The sequence below is a fragment of the Pleurodeles waltl genome, chromosome 6 (genome assembly GCF_031143425.1).
Source record: "Pleurodeles waltl isolate 20211129_DDA chromosome 6, aPleWal1.hap1.20221129, whole genome shotgun sequence".
In the NCBI taxonomy this organism is placed as follows: Eukaryota; Metazoa; Chordata; class Amphibia; order Caudata; family Salamandridae; genus Pleurodeles; species Pleurodeles waltl.
This window is the reverse complement of record NC_090445.1, coordinates 468,886,027-468,908,286: the sequence shown is the minus strand read 5'-3', so window position 1 is coordinate 468,908,286 and position 22,260 is coordinate 468,886,027. Positions and strand designations below refer to the sequence as shown.

At 43.3% G+C, this 22,260-nt stretch overlaps 1 long non-coding RNA gene across 5 annotated transcripts in view; it reads left to right on the top strand.

Annotated features, from left to right (window-relative positions):
- The window catches only part of LOC138299907 (uncharacterized), a 770,123-nt gene that overhangs the window by 182,701 nt on the left and 565,162 nt on the right, over nucleotides 1-22,260 (top strand). For 4 of the 5 annotated variants that reach the window (XR_011204848.1, XR_011204850.1, XR_011204849.1 and 1 more), the window contains one exon: nucleotides 12,826-12,934. The exons of the other annotated variant lie outside the window; for it this stretch is intronic. This is a non-coding gene — a long non-coding RNA (uncharacterized lncRNA). The remainder of the gene's footprint in view (nucleotides 1-12,825; nucleotides 12,935-22,260) is intronic. 5 annotated transcript variants of the gene reach the window in all.

The window sequence follows — 22,260 nt, the reverse complement described above, 5'->3', positions numbered from 1 at the left end:
CTTGACCGAGCTTCTGAAATGCTGACGCCTTCCCTTTTTACCTACTTTTTGCCAAACTTTATTAGTCACCTTTTGCCCCAAATGTCGTTTTTCCAAATTCTGTTTGTCCTTTTTCTTTTTACTTATTATCGTCATGTGTTTTATCCCAGCACATGCTAACTTTTGACTTGCTAATCTGTAGGGTTTTCCCTTGCCCTACCTAGCTAAGCTTAGATGACTTTTAAATTGTCTTCATGCTTGAAAGAACTAAACAGTGCTTGTTTTCTATGCATCAGATTATCCTTCTGATGTTTTGCATTGCTTTTGACAAATGTTCTGTCCTTTGTTTGTTGGAATCTTTTTCATTTCCTTGGTCAACCCATGGTAAATTCTGTATTGTTATAACTTTGTTTTGAAAGTTGTCTTCATGACTTAGAGTCTGAGCTTCTAATAAAAACCCTTATCCTTATTTCAGACTAGAGTTTTCTTTGTGTGGCCACATAGGTCACACTGTTATTTTACATTCTGTTGTTTTAAGTTTTGATTGAACTATTTCTCCACCCTTTCATGCTGGGTGAAAAGATTCATTAACCTTGTTTAAAGCATAAGCCTGGAAAAATGCCTCAGCAGATGTAACAATGAAAGCCTTTGTATCTTTTAATTCTGTTACGATCACTATTAATTTCACATTGAATGAATAGTGGCTTTCACACTTTTCGCACTAATGGGGAATTATGTACTGTTATTCTTTCAAACAGAAAACGGCAGAAGCTTGAGGTAAAGATGTTCCCTCTCATGCACTTCTTTCTTGCGACTATTAACTGCGATACACAGTGAATAGTTCAGTGAGGCTAGAGGGGCTTGTGCATTGCAGGCATTGCTAGTGTCGGGTACCAGTTCCCCTTTTTTTACAAGCACGATGTTGCACATTTATTCCTTCCTCATACCGTGAGCACCGCAAAAGCAGCTGAAGCTTGGAACACATTCCAGCAACTCTTTTAGGTATCTCTTAACATGAATGTAAAAGCATTATTTACTCCCGAACCACCAACTGTCCTGATGTTCCTGAAATGGAGAAAAGTGGTCTTTCTCCATCAAGAACCAAGGGAAGGAGAAAACTTTGGGCCTGTTGTTTCACTCTTTATTTCTGTCGACATCAGGGTGCCAGAGGGTACACATTCTTGTATTTGTACCTGAAATATTTGGCCATTAAGGTCTTGAATATACTTTCTAAACATCTATGTTTATACCACCACTTGCTGAAGTTGGGGCAGTATCTTTTGGAATCACACATCTTTTAATCACTTGCAGTAAAACAACACACATTCAAGGGCATGTTATACTTATCAGCCATGTTCTGGTTACTAAGGCTAACTTCTAACACCATGCATGAGACTCTAATGTATTGGTCATAGAGGCCAATAGAGAGAGAAGAGTCTTCTTCACCCCAGTTACGCTGTAGGAGCAGTAATGCAGCCAGCTATCTCAGGAACCCGCAGATGGAGGCCATTACAAAATTTCAAGTTGTGAGTCAGTAAGTTTATGTAACAGTTCTGTATATTTGGATGTGGCTTTCCTGGCAAGCATTTGTATGGGAAGTGGTATTGCACTATCATTCTGGTCTCTTTTATTATGGTGAGCCTCTTTCAGCTCCCGGAATAAATTCTACTGATGCATATGCCACTCTCGCATTTTAGTAGCCATTTCCAAAATGAGACAAATAGGTGCAGAGGCCTTAATTGGAGACAGGAAATAAGGGTTATCATATTTCTGAGGCCAGACGAGACCCTTTGTCACACAGGAGGGAATTCCTACATCTTGTTTGGAACACTAGTGGATAATATTGTAGAGAATTTCATGAACATTTGTCAAGTGTCTCTAAGCAGCCTGAAAAATGCTATACAATGCATCCTCAAACACTAAAACCTTGAAGTCGCTTGTTGCAAGTTCTTTGTGGGAAAATTGGAAAAAAACACATTTGCTGGATTCCGTTCTGGCATTCTCGTATAGGGTAGTGGTCTCTTTTGTGCCACTAAATCACCTCCATTCTTGTCTCCCAACCCCTGTTCACATGCAGTTGTGCGAGAAGAACAGATTGGTGCAACAGTTTCCTCCCTTTGCCCCATTTTGAAGCTGGTTGTTAGCCACATGAACAGCATGTAAAGTTTCAAGGACCAAACCAGTATACTTGCATCAAGGTTCTAGACAGTCCGTGGTAGTGTCCAAAATCCCCTTAGTCATTGATATAGTAACTATCCATATAGCATAACAAAAATGTCCACCCACCCTGGACAAAGGAAGCAATAGCATGTGTCTGGGACTAGTTCCCAAAACTCATACCCTTGGATGACATGGGGAAATTACATTTACATGTATCTCTTATACATTCAGTCCTTCACAATATTATTAGTAGGAAGCAGCACTTGATCAAGCTAACATTTTGGGGGCAAGGTCTGGTATTAGTTCACCATAAATATGCATACTCAGCACAAAACTGTAAGTGCCTGGAGATGAACCCTGTTTCATTCATATACATTCATACACAAGGAAGCGGGAGTAACCCTATCCTAACGGCCTAGGTGTGTCCTACCCACACCCTAGAGGCTCCTAAAGCCCTGTCCTGGGGAACAATGGGGAAAGAAGAATAGTCACTGACCTACTAAGATGGATATAATAAAGACCGGGAAATAAATAAACACTAGGTACCATGTGACGATAGTGAAAATGTTAAAACATACATGATATCTAAAATATGGGGAAGACATAATCAATAACAAAAGTCAAATCACCCTCGTCAAGAATGCCAACAAGTGCACTGAATACGAGAGGAATAACCCAATCGAAAACGTAAGTCAGTTGCCTGGAATAGACCACCATGAAACCCAAAACACCCGCCTCTGAGGACCAGGGACTCACACGAGACCCAGTCTGACACAGTAACAGCTCAGGCACCCAGGTGAAAAACCTTTGGCTGTCAGGTAGCGTCTCAGGTCAAATTGAGTTGCATGGTGAGGGTGGAGGTCTGTGTACCAGGGAGGTGCAGACAAACTCAAAGAAACAGAAAAGGAAAATACAACAACTAATTATAGCCAACAAAATCAAAGAGCCATAGTGGAACACCCTCTGTCCTGCGCTGTTTAAGGGGGATCCAGCCACCCCTCTACTCTTCTCCCTTATGATTATGATAAAAAATTGGTCACTTCCCTCAAGACTCGTAGAGAGGTTAACTTATGAACTTAAGACTTAGATTTTACATTGGTTTAGATAATATGTTTTCAGTTTACATAAGGTTTAATGACACCAGCTTGTTGACCGACCTTTGTCATAATATCAGTATCAAAACATCTAGTTCTAAATCGTATTTACTTTTGACCACTTTCTACTACTCAAGTCAAGTTTACCTTCTGCAAGATAACTAGACTATTGTGTGTGATATCAATCATACATAAGTTTGCATGTGATTACCTAAAAGACATGTCATCCATATTATCATTTACCAAAGGTATTGTAAAAATCATTTCAGAGAAATGGAGTCCGCGTTGTCCTCACTTTAAAGACGGCAGCTCCGGTCCTACCCGTCCCCATGAAATAGGTAGAACGTCAATGAAATTGGCATCTGCTCACCTTACTTTAGTTGTGCATCCGTCTTTTCCAATAGGGGAGTAGTGGTATTCCAGACACAGCAGTCGGCAAGGACAGACAGGACTCCTGCCTTGGTGCGCCACTTTGTTGGAGGAAAACCTATAATAAAAGAAACGCAAGGCCCAATTCGCAGAGCAATATAGATTGAATCACAACAGCCGGGAGATCAGTCACCTCTGTAGAGGTGAAAGTTTGATTCCAATGAACTGCTCACAGACAGCTGTATTTATGGCAACAAAACACAGAAAGAAAAGTCACAGAAAGGATCCAGTTTCATCATTGACCTAAGCAATTTCCACAAAGGATATACAAACAAAAAAGTAGATATAGCAATTCTCAGAAACAAAAGAGCTTAATTTCCCCCTCCTTGTGGTTACCATACAATTAAGCGCATGTATGTGGGCCTAGCAGTGTTTAGTCGTGGCATGCTGAAACTTGATTGGTCCTAGCTATCTGACCTTTAGTATGGACAGTTGAGTGCCGGATGTGTAGGTATGCCTCCAGCCAGGTATGCACCAAGCGTATTCGCTTTCCGTGGGCAGATGCACATGGGTATGAAAAACCCTTTAGCTGGAGAGTGAGCTCCTGTATGGTTGGTGCTTTCCAGCTCTCGCCTCTAGCAGATTTGCAAAGTGGTTACCAGTTTCCGTGCACGGTCCTGTTTGACATAATCGCTGAATGTTCTGCTCAACTTCTCGAAACTTGTTTGGTTGTGTGGTCGGTCTATTCCTGTCTTAACGTGCTCTTTAGTATGCACACATGCCTTTGCTGAGACTCACAACTGACTAGGTTTGATACTATTTCTGACTACAAAGGCTCTAAGTGGGGTTGGAGGTCTTATGGTGCAAGGGGTCTCTAAGCATGTTTTTTATTCTGTCCTTTATCACTTGTTCCCCTTTATTTACATATATGGGATGTAGAAACATTTCAGCCTTTTTGCACGTTGAAGAAACCTATTTGGTTGTAAATTCTCAGGCAAATTTCTACAGTTAATGTGCACTGATCCCAGGATACATTTTGGTCAATTTTATGATTATTTTTTTTCCAGCAATAATTAGGGTACATAGCCATAAAGCTAACTCATCACACTGACGAATATGTTTAATCACAGTCTAGTGGAACTTCCAGGACATTGGTTGAGGCATATTGAAAAAAGCTTTTGTTTGGATGTTTGTTAGAAATGGGTTCTTTGGTTGACAGTCAGGTTATCCCCTGTTCAAGCAAGGACCCTCACTCTAGTCAGGGTAAAAGAGAATCACCCTCAGCTAACCCCTGCTTACCCCCTTGGTAGCTTGGCAGAGCAGTAGTCTTAACTTCAGAGTGCTAGGTGTAAACTATTTGTACCAACACACACAGTAACTTAATGAAAACACTACAAAATGGCACAACACCAGTTTAGGAAATATTTATCTAAACAAAACAAGACCAAAACGACAAAAATCCAACATACACAAGTCAAGTTATGAATTTTTAAAGATTAAACTCAAAAATAGCGCTTAGAAACAAAAATGCTTCGATGAGATGTTAACACGGCGGCGTGACGGAGTCGTTCCCAACAAGCCAACACCAGCGGCGCCGGACACGGAGTCGTGTAGACCCCCAAGTACAGTACCTTTGGTGAAGAGTGAAAACAAGCCGATGAGTGAAGTCGGGGATCGCGGCGTCTGTGCGAAAAGTTGAATCCACGCACTTCGAGCGGCGTCGGTCACGACGTGGTGCGGCGACTTCCACGGAGTCGCGGACTTCAGCGGGGCTGCAGCGGCGTCGGGCCTGCGAAGAGCGTTGCGTTCCAGCGAAGGTCACGGCGTCGGGTGCAGGCGGCGTTACCGGATTCAGCAGCGGCGTCGGTCCGGAGTCGTCCGAAGTCGATTTCCTTGGATTTCCACCAGCTTTCCTTTCAAGGACCCAGGGACTGGATAGGGCACCACTTGTCAGAGCAGGAGTCTCTCCAGAGTCTCCAGGTGCTGGCAGAGAGAAGTCTTTTCTGTCCCTGAGACTTCAAACAACAGGAGGCAAGTTCTAAATCAAGCCCTTGGAAATTTCTTCACAAGATGGAAGGCACACAAAGTCCAGTCTTTGCCCTCTTACTCTGGCAGAAGCAGCACTGCAGGAAAGCTCCACAAAGCACAGTCACAGACAGGGCAGCACTTCTTCCTCAGCTCTTCTCCAGGCAGAGGTTCCTCTTGTTTCCAGAAGTGTTTCTTAAGTATGTAGATTTGGGTGCCCTTCTTATACCCATTTTAGTCTTTGAAGTCACCTTTCTTTAAAGGGGACTCACACCTACTTGTGAAATCCTGCCTTGCCCAGGCAAGGCCTCAGACACACACCAGGGGGTTGGACCCTGCATTGTCAGAGGCAGACACAGTCCTCCTAGCAGAGATGGCTAATTAGGAAATGTAGGTTACACCCCAGCTCCCTTTGTGTCACTGTCTGGTGTGAGGTGAAAAACAACCCAACTGTCAAACTGACCCAGACAGGGAATCCACAAACAAGGCAGAGTCACAGAATGGTTTAAGCAAGAAAAGGCTCACTTTCTAAAAGTGGCATTTTCAAACGCACAATTTTAAAATCAACTTTACTAAAAAGATGTATTTTTAAATTGTGAGTTCAGGGACCCCAAACTCCACATGCCCATCTACTCTCTAGGGGAATCTACACTTTAATGATATTTAAAGGTAGCCCCCATATTATCCTATGAGAGAGACAGGCCTTGCAACAGTGAAAAACGAAATTGGCAGTATTTCACTGTCAGGACATATAAACCACATTACTATATGTCCTACTTTATCCATACACTGCACCCTGCCCTTGGGGCTACCTAGGGCCTACTTAGGGGTGCCTTACATGTAAGAAAAGGGAAGGTTTAGGCCTGGCAAGTGGGTACACTTGCCAAGTCGAATTTATAGTGTAAAAATACATTTACAGACACTGCAGTGGCAGGTCTGAGACATGATTACAGGGTTACTTGTGTGGGTGGGACAACCAGTGCTGCAGGCCCACTAGTAACATTTGATTTACAGGCCCTGGGCACCTCTAGTGCACTTTACTAGGGACTTAACAGTAAAACAAATATGCCAATCATGGAGAACCAGTTACATACACGTTTTAAACAGGAGCACTTGCACTTAAGGACTGGTTAGCAGTGGTAAAGTGCCCAGAGTAATAAAAACAGCAAAATCAGAGTCCAGCACACATCAATAACCTGGGGAACAGAGGCAAAAAGTTAAGGGAGACCACGCCAAGGATGAAAAGTCTAACAATGTTCTTTTTAATTGTACTTTTATTTGTATTTTTGTATTTTTTTGTTTTGGGTGTGGAGCTGTGGAGACTTAAGCAGCTGCACTGCAGCTATTATCGGGGGTAGGGCCTAAGTTCGGAGGGAGGTTCTAGAGAGCACTTGAACATTGTGCTTTTATAAGTGCTAGTTCTTTGAGTAGCAAGCTCTTACCAGGAGGAAATTGTGTGTTTTAGAAATGTGGGGGGAGAGAGTTACTGTCCACATAGTCTGTTAAGGCGGCAGCAGCTAGTGCTGTGCCACTAGGCACTTCTATTAAGCTGGGGTGTTTTAATTAGTTCTTATCCATATCACCATTTTTAAGGTTCCACCCCATTACAAGCCTGAGGCGGTAACTGCAAAGCTCAGCAACTGCAGCACAGTCATCTTAGGCAGCTCATTTTGACAGTAAAGTTAAATTAACAATCCAGACAGTTTCCAAATATATTTCTGAATATCTGCCATCTCCAGACTGAAAAAGTGTGGTTTAAAAAAAACAGCCCATTCAGGCTTTGGCTATTTTAATACATCACATAAAAGGCTGCTTCTATGCTAACCGTCAATTCGGCAAATAAAAAAATATAAGCCTTCACCTTGCATGAGCCGTTCCTATAATGACATGGTGAGATAGTGACAGTGTGACTTTGAGCACTTGAGTCTTCACCAAAACTGGCCTCCAAGTATTCTACAGGGGCACTGTTTGCAAGGAAGTTCTCCAGCATGACTGCGTTCCCGGACTTCTTGTACAGCTTCTTGTTCTCTAAAAGAGCCTCTCTGACTTCGGGGAGCGTGTAAATTCCGAGAAATAGTATACATTTCGAAATGTAAACTGTAGAGAAATGGTCATTATACTAAACATCGAGGCCTCCATTTTCATATGATTATTTTGGAGCAGTCTTCCTAATGTGTCATTTTGATAAATCGGAACGAAAAAATTATCTTCATGGTGAATGTTGTACTTCTAGCCATTAACTTTTTGTACAAGCGCCCATTCTCCTAAACTTCGCTGGCCTTGTTTTTTGGTTCGCCCTACTAGCTCATTTAGAATCCTGAGATAATCATACTTTTGAGTAAGTACTGCGTTCCTGCATCATTCAATAATAGTGTGCACATCTTTATTTTTAAATAGCTTAAGAAGCAGTTTCGGAGATCCCATGAGTTGGACGCAAACTGATAACCTGATAATAAGCAAGATGCTATCACTATGAAAGGCAGAAGTAGCCATCAATCCAACTATGTTGTTTTACTTCCACGTGGACAGTCATTTTTTGGGAACATGAAGATTACTGCAAAGCCTAGTTGCTCACTTCATACCAGCAGTGTTTCCAAGAGGAGTTGTTTGTATTGGTTGTCTCCTTTAATTTCACTCGCCGTTGTATGCATACGAGTGTAGGGTGAAGAAATTGTGATCGAGAAGATTTTTTGAACAGCGTGTGCTTCTTAAACAGATGGCGAGAAAGTTCAAAGTGAAACGCTTCATTTCATGCTGGCGCAGAGTTGTGAATAGTGTTAGTTCCTAGATTCACTGGCCAACTCTGGCGTTGCTGCTGGCATTGATTCTTTCGAGAAGCTGCAGTTCTCCTGTAATGACACTGAGAGCAGGCTGGAGGATTTTGAGCTGCGTCACACTGCTCTGAAAAGCAAGCGAGCGAGAGCAGGCTTTATGGATGGGTCAGCTGGAAGCAGTCGTGCCGCAGCAAGAAGAGAAAAAAACAGAGAAGAGCAACATGGCTCATCCTGCATTGTGTATTCACCTTCTGCAGCTATATATCGTCGTTCAAAATAAATATCTGGTAGGCGCCTGTTGGAACTGATATTTATAGTGCAGGATGCAAAATATACTACGTGCTCAATTGCACAAATACAGGAGGAGATGCTGAAATGGTTAAAATGTGGATATTTTCGAACGTTTTTATAAAGAGAGTGGATTTATGGGAACAGATAAATGGCATTCTGTCAGTAAAGGAACGTCGCTTTTGGATTGATTAAGCAGGTATGTGTGGGACTTAATCTGTTTTATTTGGTATGTGATGCCCTATTTATCCTCACTATTCACACCCAGATCTATGTCATCATGCCAGTAAACCAGGTACTTGTATTGGATTTCTCCTGTCTATCATCCTTTATTTGATGTTATGTAATTAAAATGTGACAGCTTGTATGGTCTCGGGCTATAAAGCGAATGGTTATTCCAAGGAAATTGCTTGCAGAACTAATCTTTTCTTTTCCTCGTGCCTATTTTTAGGCCTATACTTGTAGCTTAACGTATCTTGCTTTTCTGCAGAAATATATAGTGTGTGTTGTGCATATCTGTATTTTTTGTTTAGGGATTTACATTGGCGCACTATGTATTTGTAGCTTGGAAGTTGGTGATTGTGTACGTACAGTAGGTGGCAAAGGTAACGCATTGTTTAAATACCAGCCATGGCGCCCTGTAATTGTCTACGAAAACGGATAACAACATTCTTTTTGATAAAGGCAGATTTGCTGATCAGTGGAGAGTGGCTTGAATACGGGCAGAAAGGAAACGATCATGTTCAGAGAGTAAACGTCCTTACTTAGACTCTGGGAAGTTGTTTACCTTGCTCTTTTCAGCGTCTCCATGTTGGCATCCTCCCAGTTCACATGTGATATTGTTCCCTTTAGTGCTGCCTTATTAACGTCAGAGGGTGAGCAGGTATGTGATTGGCCCTGGGAGGGCCACAGTCTGAACGCTCAGTTGTGTTGGTGGAATTTGTAAAAGCAGGTGAAAGGCTTTTTGGGACTGGATACGAGTACATGTTATCTACATACATCGTACAGTAACGTCATGATCGCTGTCGAGATAATTTCCAATTGTGGCAGCAAATAAACTATCATTGCTTTAAAAAACAAATAGCATATGCTGTGTTGTACTGATCATCACTTGTGCCCATCGCATGTTACTTTTGTTTTTTTTAAATTCTACATACTATTGCGGTAATACGTTTTTATGTCCTGGCCTCAGAGAGAACTGTCACGTTATGTAGGAAATGTGTGCTATGAAGTGTAGGTTTAGTGAAGGATATTCTGATCCCAAAGTTATTCTCCTGTCTCATTTACCTCACTCCCCCTTCTCTACAAATATTTATTTTAAAAGGATTATCATAGATGCACAACATTTAAAAATGTCACCGTTACAGACAACAGGAGATGCAGTAAACACCATCAAACTGTCTTTTTCAGTAACACTTGTTTCTTGCCATGTGGCTCGGGGCCCTGACGCTTTTTTCAAGGCTGTACCTTAACAACAGATACATGTATATATGAAAGCAAACAAAGAAAAATAATTACCACAGGCTGTGGTTTTCTATCTCAACCACGTGACATAAGTTTACAGTGACCTCTTGTAACTGCATGGCCTCATATATGTATGATGAATAGCAATGATTGACTCATTACTTTTTTTGTTTCTTTTACCTTTGACCTTGCCTTAGCGTCTTGTTTTCCTTTTTTTATTTTCATATATAAATGTAATTGTTGTTTATTGTATCTCCTATTGTTTGTAGCTGTGATATTTTACTAATATTTGTATTAACATAAAAGAGCACTTTCCTCGAATTAAACTGTGGTTCCTATGGGGTTACGGGTAGTACACACATGCAGTGATAGTCAAACGTGCAACAATTCCAAGCTCTGTCCAAGAGGTCTAGGCACTAGTATGTTCCACCCTTATTTACATATTTGATTTGCTTAAGCATTGTAATAGTGGCCATGAAGCACGTTGCAGATTCAGCTTTCAAAGAGCAGACATCGTCCTGTGACAAGTGTGATTGGAGGTGATAATCACTTCATGATACTACCTTTTAGACGTTTCTTTGTTAATCTCATATGAGCCTGTAATTAGCCAACGCCAAGTTTAGAAATTTGGTTATTCTCATTTTGGATCAAGAGGGAAAAGAGTGTGTGTTTATGAGGTTGTCAGAGTGAGTGATTGACATTCCTTGTGTGGTAAGGTTAAGTATGAAAGAAGAAAAACACACACACACACACACACACACACACCCGAAGCCTCCTCCCCCTCCGGTTGGAAGTCACCTTAGTCCCATTCTTTGCTCACATTATCGTGCTCTTAGCTGTAGTTCAGGCCTACAGATCTTAACATAAGCTTGCAAACAGCTGATATTGAGTTGTTTTCAATTCTAATATGTTCAGTTTACTATTCAGAAAATTAAAAGTTCAACCTTATCCAAGACCGAGTTAAGTGAAGCTACTGTAATTTCTTTGCTTCCCATTGTTTGTGTTTTGTATTCCCTGTTTTTTGTTGTTTTATTTTGGAGAGCTCTTCTGGACAGTGTCGAAGCCAGTTTTTACTTTGCATCGCTTAATCAAACCCTGTGGGGATATGGCTTCATGTTAGCATCTCATAGAATGTGGTGACTGTTCAGTATATCTAGAGACGAGTAGACAATGCAGCTTCTTTGGCAATAAGAACGCATGATGAAGTGCATGGTAGGTGATTGCTCAGACTAGTACGCTTAGCTAATACGTATCTGAAAATGTGATTTGTGGTTAGTTAGTTATTAGTATATTAAGTAAGCCATTATTCATGCTTGTCCGATTCTAGGTAGAAGTGTAGCATATTCACATTTTTTTTATTATTATTAAGGGGCACAGCACTGGAAATCAAAGGCTCATCTGTTTACTTGCCTCTGTTCTACCATTTACGCAGTCCAAGATCAGTGCACAGATGCACTGAAATAAACGGATCAAAACCAGTATGCAGAAAGTGTTTTTTGATTTTTAACTGTTTAGCTAGTTATTTGTATTGTTCCAATTGTTGAGTCACTGGGAGCTGAAGGGTTATTACTGGCTTTCAAGTTAATAAACTACCAATTCAGCAACTAACGCTTGGCTGTACCTAAGCTTTCGTATTGCATGCAGCACGTTGGACTTTAATAATTTTAAATTTATAATCTTTTACTTTTTCCTTTCTCTCAACTTAATGTTCTTGTTGGTAGTCAATAAATGAAAGGTATTTAGCCGGGCGTTGATTTCCCTTTCGATTGTTTGCGTGTCACAGAAACTGTATGCTAGTACTGGATTTTGTAGGTGTGTGCTGCGTAGTGAAAAATAGAGAGGCCGGCCATATTTTTTCTGTAGGAAAAATGATGCATACATTACAATAACCGTATTGGGCACATTCTACCTGCTTTCATCTAAACTGAAATATAGGAGCCTAACAAAGGAAAACCATTCTATGCTTTTTAACTGAAGTAATGAGAACTGGGTTATGTATTAAATTATATATTTACGATCACTTGCGTTATGATGACCTAGCCCGAGTACTGGTCGGGGTCCAGAAATTATCCTATACACGCAGGGAGCGAAGTTTACGTTTTGCTGCAGTGTAGTGCGAAAAGAAAATACACTTTATTCTGGTCATCTAAGTAAAAAATGAGACATGCTGTCCTTTCTCACGTCATTTTTGTTCCTCGTCATTCATTTCTTTTGTGGATAAACATATTTTGAATCATGGTTCTGTGACTCAGCAGTTTCTCAAGATTCATTGTTGTTGCTCTTCTATTTTCGTCGCAACACTGGGAAGGCTGATTTTTTAAATTCGCATTCTCCTCGTTTAAAAAAATGCTATTTTCATTTTTTCTGTTTCCCCAAATATCAACTCTGTTTTGGGTAGTTTCGCTGAATAATTTGGTTTATTATAGCGCAGTTTTGTGAATCATTATCTTTTTTGCGATAGTTATTCAGGTACTTGACCAGCTTACTTTTTTAGCATAGTGCTAAACCATTCTGGATTGTTTAAAACAACGTATATTTAAGTGTGTTTTGTGGCTTTGTATCTGTGAAAGCAGTGTTTGTGAAAAGTTGAGAGATAATGCATAAATTAGTAGATGAATACACATATTGAAAACCACAACCAGGTTTGATGATTGATTTTTTTTCATTTGCAGTTCCCTCAAGTTGGCCTATGGTCCTCTAAAAATTAACCAGTGAACTCCCATTCCGTTTTTTTCCTGAAGCTACCTCTGGGACTTGTTGACAATAAGCAGAATTTCATAAGTAAGAATATTTTTTTTCTGTAAAAATATAGGTAATCACACATACTGTAATGTGATCACTCTTTAGTAAGGATCTAGGAAAAAGACTATTGGCATTTTCATCCTGTTCAGGGAAAAACAGGGGACCTGTTTAAGATGGGCTAAAAAACGTTGGCGCATATAAATTGGAAGCATGAAAAAGCACGTACAGCAACTCCATATGTAAATGCAAAGCATCTAAGTAGAGTTAGAGACGAACTCCTTTCAATCGATAAAGTTACAGTGAAGAAAAGCACATAGGATTTGGGGAAAATATTGTTTTGCTAAGTGTGACAGAATATGTAGCTTTAAGCAGACAAAGCAAATATTCGTTAAATTTTTCCTAAAAGTTTCTGCAAGTATTGTGTTTGTAGACTCACATGATTTGGAATTATTCCTTATTAATTTGGTAATGCTCAGTGTACTTAACATAGCTGTGTGAACAGACATGCATTTAATTCATTGGCCTATTCACCCCTATTATTTGGAGCATCCACTACGATCGGTAAGCTGGTAGGTTTACGTTCTATACCTGCAGGCCATCTTCAGGTTCCTTTTTTCTGCTACACATTGTGCTTAGAAACCCTTAGAATCCGCCCTGTCCGCGTTTGGAAAGCTCAGCGGATTTACTGAGAAATTAACCGAACTCTGCTGCAGCACTTTCTCAATCTAGCTCTCATATGAGCGTTCCCCTTATCTGAGTTTTCTCTCTGGATCTATGCTTTGCGCTGCTGCTTTACAAGTATGTTCTTTTCTTGACCTGCTTGTTTGAAGGGGTCGTGGTGGGGATGGAAGAAGAGAGGGTGCGGGGGTCTGGAGTAGATTACTAGAAAAAGGAGTGTTGGATGTGGAGATGAAGCCATACCAGGCAGTTTGCAGGTGAAGTAAAAGACCTCTAAAAAGAATATTAGGATCATAAGATTAAATAAAGGGTGTTGACCTGACCCTATCCTTCCCAATATCCTCACTGTTGAGATCTCATCTTCACCTGTGTAATGCAGTTAACTGACCCTTTTTTGCTCTCCACCTCTTAGTCTACAAAAGGTGTCATCAAGCACTCACCAATGGGCTTGTGTACAGGGCTTCATTTGTCAACTCATTAATCTAAATTCCTTTTTTTCCCTCTCTTTTCGACACAGATCTGATGTGCAGCTCTCAATATTTTGTTTGTGTTTATCCACTCCCCCAAAAATCTGTTATGACCGTTATGTTAGGAAAAAAAGTCACCTGAAGATTACATGCCTTTAACTGTCAATCAATCAAATACATTTCTTAAGTGCACTACTCACCCGATAGGGTCTCAAGGCGCTGGGGGGGGGGGGGTTACTGCTCGAAAAGCCATGTTTTGAGGTGCTTTCTGAAGGTTAGGAGGTCCTGGGTCTTGCATAGGTTGGCGGGGAGGGAGTTCCAGGTTTTGGCGGCGAGGTGGGAGAAGGATCTGCCGCCGGGGGTGGTGCATTGGATGCGGGGGACTGTAGCGAGGGCGAGGTCGGCAGGGCGGAGCTGTCGAGTTGGTATGTGGAAGTTGACTCGTTCGTTGAGGTGGGCCGGTCCAGTGACGTGGAGGGCTTTGTGAGCATGGACAAGGATTTTGAAAATTATCCTTTTGTTGATGGGCAGCCAGTGTAGGGATCTGAGGTGGGTGGATATGTGCCAAACCTGCCAAAATACTGATCACAGATCCACACTCCTTTGGGTCTTAAGTTGCAAGTGTGATCTATAGTCCTGTGATGTACTTTATGATGCACCCTAAGGACTTTTATAGTGTGGAAGCAAATCCATATGTCACCAAACACAAGAAGTATGGTTGGTAATGTCTAAAGTCTAGGTCGGAGTTCCCTCTTCTCTTTTGCTGTTACTACAGGGAGAGGCTGCACAGTGACCGTTCGAATGACCTGATTCTTTTGGAGCCGTGCAACTCCGATCCAGTTCTAGGGTTGGAACTGATGTGCCTTGAATTTCCCAGGCCATTATTGACTCTGTAACAGATGGGGTATTCAAGGGGGTGATGCTACAGCTTTTTTGGACAATTCCAGGTCCCTCTAAATTGCCTTTGGGCCATGAATCATGTGGGGCTTTAACTGGACTTCAGCCAGAAAGGTCCTCCCAATGCTTGTTCAGCACCAGCCATGGCTTCAGTTCTTGATCCATTGTTGCTTGCGTTAATGCCTCCTCACAGTCGAACAGCGACAGAGCTGGGAGGAGTACTGGTGAAGGCTAGCAGTGACAAGTTTTCAGCTTATTGTCGGCAGTAGTATAGTCACAGTGCTGGCTCTGTCAACTTCAAACAGCCCTTTCAGCCTATACCGTTAGTTTGCAGTGACAATAAGAAGATATAGATTGTTAAAAAAAAATGCTTTATTTACTAGGGCGTGTATTTCCTACGCTATGCACAGTTAACAAAGGGGTCAGAAATAAACAAGAAACACCAATTAACAAGAGGCAAAACTTAAACCTTTTAACTTTTCTCGCTTGATTTCAACTTAAAAAAATAAAAACATCTATGTTTAAATTTCTATGATTTTTAGACATTGAGAGTGTTACCACTATATTGTCCACATTTCACGCTTAAGTTTTACAATTTCTTCACACCTTTTTTTGTTAAACTAAGCATTTATTTTTTATCAGATTATTAGCAAAACTGTTACAAGTTGTTTTTGCTTTTTGTTTAAATTTTGACTTTTTTCAGTAGATCATTCCAATTAGCATTTTTTTAACCAAGGTTTATCATACAAATATTTGTATTTATACTAGGTTAATCCTTTAAATTTAATTCTGATACAAATACCGTGGTTTAAATCGTGCACTTGTTTTGGAAAGTGATATGCTTATCAAATTAAGCAATTGGGCTTCATGCTTATGTGTTGAGATCTACAATAGCTACTTTGTTTTGACACATTGCTAGTATGTTGGTGACTTGTGGCGTATGCCATATAGTGCCATTCCATACTTGGCTTCTAGCATTGCTGCCAATTTACTGGAGTAATGCAAATTAATAGCCTGGTATTTCGCTTGCTTCATCTAAGCTGTATTGATTGTTTTTATTTTTTATCCGAATTAAGAAATTATGCTGGTCAAATATATGTTAAATGCAGAAAGACGGAGGTGGGTGAGCAAGTGGGAGAGTTGCTGGATTTATTTGTTTATGCACAGTGCCCAAGAAATGAGTTATGTTTAAGTTTATTACACTGAATCAAGTATAACCAGCTTGCAAAAAATCATAACTCAGCCTTTTGCCATTATACATATCATGTTCATACTCTGATTTATCCTCTTGGGGTAGTTAAGATAATTGCTTTATGCAAAACAATGTTGCACATATTTTTCTTTGGTTGTGAACTGGTGTTACTCGAAGAATGGGGTCTTGGTGACGCAGCCGACCACTGGGAGGTCAAATTCCCTAGATTATTGGGGAAGTGGTGCATTCTAACAACTACACCTGGTCTGTGTTGGGCTGTGTAGTAGCACACAGCGTATGTAACCCACATGTTAAGTTACCAGCCACCATTTTATCATGGTTACACTGTGGCTTGTGTTACCTGGGGGTTTGTTTTTTGGCATATCCATGTGGTTTGTAGGCCGTGGCAGGTGGTGTTATCAGTCCTTAAACGGTTATACTGACAGCAAGATTAAGTACTAACATGTGGTAGATGTTGTCTGATGAAAATGTTGTGCAGGCCATGTGACTCATCAAGAAAGCTGGCAGGTTCGATCTCTTTTGAGGGGGGCTGACTGGCACTTAGAGCATCTGAGTGCGTCGTGGCAGCTGATCCTTGCTTGTTCGCCTTTGCACCAGGCCCCCGTAATGCAGCCTGATCAGGTAAGTGGGTGGAACTCTCCCATGTCCGCGAGTGGCTCTGAGCATGAGAGGTAGGGGGCTTGGGACATCCAGTTTGGCCGTGGGCAAGGGTGCAGGTTGTGTAGCCCCTGTATGGTGCCATACTGCTGTGTGCCCGCAGGGAGCGTCCTGGGAGGTGGCAGGGCAGAGTGCACGACCTGCTCCTGTAGATGGAGAGGCCTCGAGTCTGTGGGTGGGATTTCAGACAATACACAAGTTTCTTCAAGGAAAGGCAGGGGTGGGGTCTCGACGGAGCTTACAGCCTCATCCGACAGCTGGGTTCCAAGCGGAGCAATAATGGTATGCGAAGGACTGCAGTTAGCTGCTGGCATGAAGTGGGAGGGGGAGGCAGGTACCAAGCTTGGGAAAAGGGACAAAGAGGACCCAGTTTAGGGCATAGAAGAAGCAGGCCTCCAAATGAGGGAAACCCCAAACAAGGAGAGCTCCACCTGGATAAGGTGGCTTCCTATTTCTTCGGAAGCAAAGGAGTGGCTGAAACCGGCCCCAGTTGGGTCACGCTCAAAATGAGGGGGGGTCAGAACAGAGGGCCCATGTGGGGTTCAGTGAAGTGACAAGCATTCATGAGGACAGGGCAGTGAGTAGGGGAGGTAGGGGCCCAGCTTCTGCACTGGCGGCTGCTCTACTAGAATGGAGTGATGACAATGAAGAAGTGGAGGAGGAGGGGCCAGAGGAGAGTCTGCAAGGTGACCTAGGATTTGAGGTGTCCAGCATAGCTAAGAGGTCAACCTTAAAAGTGTATGGCAGAGGGGTTCAGCTGAGGCAGGGCCAGATGGCTGAGCGCAGAGATGCAGTAGCTTTGGGAACCAGGGAGCAGCTCATGGTTGGACTTAGCCAGCAGGTACTTGGAGGACAACCCGGATACTCAAGGTGTTAAGGTATTGAGGGTGGGTCCAAGACAGGGACATTGGTGGGCATGCAGCCAGGGTGGATTAACAGCACCCCAAACCTCTTTTCTTCCTTGCAGGACATTACCTACGTCAACGCGGCAGACACCGAAGAGCTATGTCTGGCTCTCGTGCCACAAGGGAAAAGAAGGTTGGGCCCCAAGCGGCCGGGTGGCGAGCATTGTGGGGCAGCACATCAGCAGCATACGGGTGGCCAAGAGATGGAGGGCTTGGTGCAGCCTCCTGCATCCTGGTACAGAGGAGTCGGAGGCATGCAGCAGAGGAGTATGCAAGAGGGCAAAGTGCGGCCTTTCACCACCTCATGGAGGATGACACTATGGTGCCCCTCGAGGTATCTGTGCATCGGGGGCACGGTTTAACCTGCGCGAGTATGTGTGTCTGAGGTAGTTGACTTGTCACCACTTGATTATGATAACAAGACCTTGGAGGAAGGGGAAGTGCAGGAGGAATATGAACAACACGAGGAGTCAAACTGGAGACAACAGGAGACAATGCCAGTGACACTGTACAGGCACCAAGAGGTGGTGGAGAGACACATGCAAAGGGTGAGATGGCAGTCCCCAGAGTGGGCACCGCTTCTAGTGCCAGGTAAGCGTTCAAGTGATGGAACTCTTCTTAACAGGATGGTGTTTGTGGAGTTGGAGGTGTAGGATTCTCAGGACTGCCGGGAGGCCCGCTTAAATAAAGGAGTATGTTTCAAGGACACATGTGTGGGGACAGATGCTGGAAGTCAAGGGCCGGGAAGTGTTCCAGCAAAAGGGGAAGTAAAAAACTGGGGTAAGGTGGCTGAGAGAGGGTCTGAAGGGCCCAACTGTATTACCACATCTCAGGTAAGGCAACAGACAGACAAGCTGTGAGTGTACAGCCGTCAAGTGAGGACAAGCAGGTTGGGGAGAACAAATCTGGGTCATTATAAAGTTGAAAGTTAAGGAGCTGTTGTATATGGGGGCTTCTAAGCCTTTAGGGGCACATCTCATGTTGGCCATGAAAGATAGAATGTGGAAAAGGGGTATGTAAAGATGCTAAAATTACTTCACAGGGAGCAGAGGGTGAAGGAGGGCTCAAAAGAGGAGGAGTAGGAATTGGCGAATTGGGCAAAGGTGCCTGTCGCTATTAAGAATTGGACGGCAGCCTTCCTCATTTATGCAGGTGTGTACTACGAAAAGTACCCAGAGATTTCAGTGTCTCTTCTCTAGTACATGGACATCGTCCGAAAGGCCCAGATCAATTATGGGGTTTCTGCATTGGTACAGTATAATGAGGAGTTCAGGGTAAGGAAGGCCGTTGACCCAGAGATACAGTGGGGAGAGATTGGCACAGACTTATGACAGCATACTATGAGACCGGCCAAGATTGTTATAACGATCTTCACTGCATGCGGGCTTCCTGTCGTATATCGCCCCTTCCGCAAACGTCCCATTCAGGCAGGGGTGTGGTCTACAGGCAAAACGCTGAACAATACATCCGGGTGAGCCATTAGTCAGACTGGAGCCTTCTGGGATTTCAACCAGGACCTCTGTACCAAGGAGCACTGTAAATTTTGGCTTGAGTGCTCGAAATGCATGGGCAATCATGCCTTGGCCAACTGTTATGGCACGGGAGAGTTATCTTGAGGGGAGCAGGGACATGACCATAACAGCAAGGCAACATTGGTACCCAACAACACACACAATCAGGTCATTTCCAGGCAGGAAGGGGTGTACAAGGACCTGGGGGTAAAAGCTCGTACTCCAATTATATTTGACAGATTGTCATTCTGGCTAGCACACTGCAGGCGGCGGGCAATGCAAAGTTACTGTTGGAGGGCTTACACAGGGGTTTTCGACTGGGCTATGAAAGTACAAGAGGGCGCAGATAATTTGAAGTCTGTGCATTCGAACAAGCAAGTGCTCAGGGATAAGCTCATGAAAGAAGTCCTGGGGGGCTAGATGGCAGGGTAATTTTGACTATTGGCCTATGGCAAAATTGATAGTATCGCCTATCGGGGTGGTGCCCAAAAAGGGGAAAGGGCAATTCAGACTAATTCAGCATCTCTCATGGCCGGAAGGAATCTTGGTCAATGATTTTATTTCGGAAGATCAGGTTTCGGTGTCTTGCTCATTGGTGAATCTGGCCCTTGCATTGGTAGAGGAGGTCAAATAAGGGGCGCTTATATCCAAGAGTAACATCAAGGCAGCTTTCCGTCTGCTGCCTGTACACCCTACCAACTTTGAACTGTTGGGCATTCAGTTTGAAGGATAGCTGTATGCGGACAAGACACTGCCAGTGGGCTGTTTCCTATCATGCACCTTATTTGAGTTTTTCAGCACATTTCTGCAACGGTTATTTTCTTATCAGACGGAACACACACAGGTTACACTCTTTTTAGATGATTTTGTCTTTTTCTGAAAGCCTCACTCCACAGGGTGTAGGTGTTTGTTGTTGAGTTTTCAGGATATTATGGGAGTTTAGGGGTGCCCATGGTGCCAGAAAAGACAGTTGTTCCTAGTCAAGTGCTTACCTTTCTGGGCATAGAAATAGACCCGGAGACAATGATGGCATGCCTCCCACAGGACAAGAAACTGACAATCCAACTGTTGCTAGGTGACATTATGCGTTAACAGAAGATCAAAGTAAAGGACATTCGGGCGCTTCTAGAACCCCTCATTTTTGCTTGCCCCTCATTTTTGCTTGCAGACTCATGTGGGCGGGAAGGACGTTTTGTAGGAGATTAGGATTGGCACTGACAAGATTACCGTTGCCAATCCATCATGTGTGGCTGTCAGCGGGGGCAAAGGAAGATTTGTGCATGTGGCGCTTTTTTTTCTAGATTCCTTCATTGGTATCCCATTGATGACCTGGTAGGAGATAGAGTGGAATGCTCAAATTTTTTCAGATGCGGCCAGGGGACAGGAGTTTTGGATTATACTGGCAGGGTAAGTGGTGCGCGGAGGAATGGCCTCTGGAGTGGAGGATGTAGTATTGCATTTTTGGAATCTTTTCCCATAGTTGGAGCGGTGAATTTTTGGGCGACAGAGCTAGCTCATAAGAAGGTGCTCTTTTAGATTAACAGCATGTCTGTAGTGCAAGTAGATAACTGACAGTCGGCGTGCGATCCTCAGGTATTGAAGTTGCTGCGAATATTTGTATTGAGTTGCCCACAGAATGACATTTCCTTTAGAGCCAGATGCGCCAAGTGTGGACAATGACATCACAGATGCTTTGTCTCTTTCGCAGTGGACGAGATTCCGTAGGCTGGCTACAGATGCAGAGAGGTACAAGACCTGGGTGCCCCACTTGCTGTGGAGAATTCGAGAAAGAGGATGCTGTTGGTGGTAAACTCTGCAGTTTCTATGTGGGAAGCGTACGCTAAGGCATGGGGGAATTTTGGAGTAGTGGGGCGCAGAAGCAGCTTATGCAGTGGGCTCGAACAGATGACGTGGTACAGTACATTCTACTATTAATTGGCAGGACAGTCCAGGGTAAGGATAGGAGGGTAGTTAGCGGGCGTAGCAATCATGGGTAAGATGTTGTAGAGGTATGCCCCTTTGGCTGGGGAACTAGGTTGGAGACTGTTGAGCTAGGGAGGTGGGCAGATGGGGAGTAAAGAGGTGGCCAGCAACAGTGGGTCTTTTGGGGAACGCTCTGTGAGTACTGCCTAACATTTACAATGGGCAAGAGGTGGCCAGTAACAGTGGGTCCGTTTGGGAATGCTCTGTGAGTACTGCCTGACATTTGCAAGGGGCAAGAGGAGCTGGTGCTCTTTAGCACATTAATGTCTTGGATGTTCTTCGGGTCGTTTAGGGTCCCAGATTTGCTGGGTGGTAGACAGAGGGAAGGCCTTGCATGGGAAGAAATAATGTACTATGTCAGTGGCATACAGGTGTGGCTGCATATGTCGAAAACAGAGCATAAGGGACTCAGTACACCTGTATGGCTTATAGCGTACCCTTTGGAGAGAGTTTGCCTAGTTTTGTGGTGTTTGGCTCTTCAAGTGCAGAGGAGATCAGGTTTGGGACAGGTTTTTCAACACAAGGAGGATGACATGCCAGTCATAGCGTTCCAGTTAATGACCGTTCTGAGAAACGCTTTAGGTCGACTCGGTTTGAACACTTCTGAGTATGGTACCAATTTGTTTCACATAGGCATGGGCACAGAAGCTGGGAGAAGGGGATGGAACAATGAACGTTTCATGAGGTAAGGACAATGAGCATCAGATTGTTTCCGGCATTATGTTAGATATATTGATGATTGTTGAGATTTTGCTCATGTCAGCTTTATTTCCTTGTGCATTCCAGGTTCAGTTCTGGGCCCGGAGGCAGCCAGCTTGTCTTTGTCAATCATTGGGCACTCCTTTAAGTGGGCGGAGCGTCAAGCAAGACCTAGTAATCATGGCAAAAACTTGTGTCTGAATCTTGACTTGTATCATGTGAGGTGGGGTGCTGCTGCTGGTGGTGGTGGGGGGGAGCTCCTGCCCATCCCCTGCAGCCTCAGACGGCTGCCCACTGCTGGTGGTGGTGCTGCTGTTGCTGCTGGTGGTGGTGGGGGGAAGCTCCTGCCCATCCC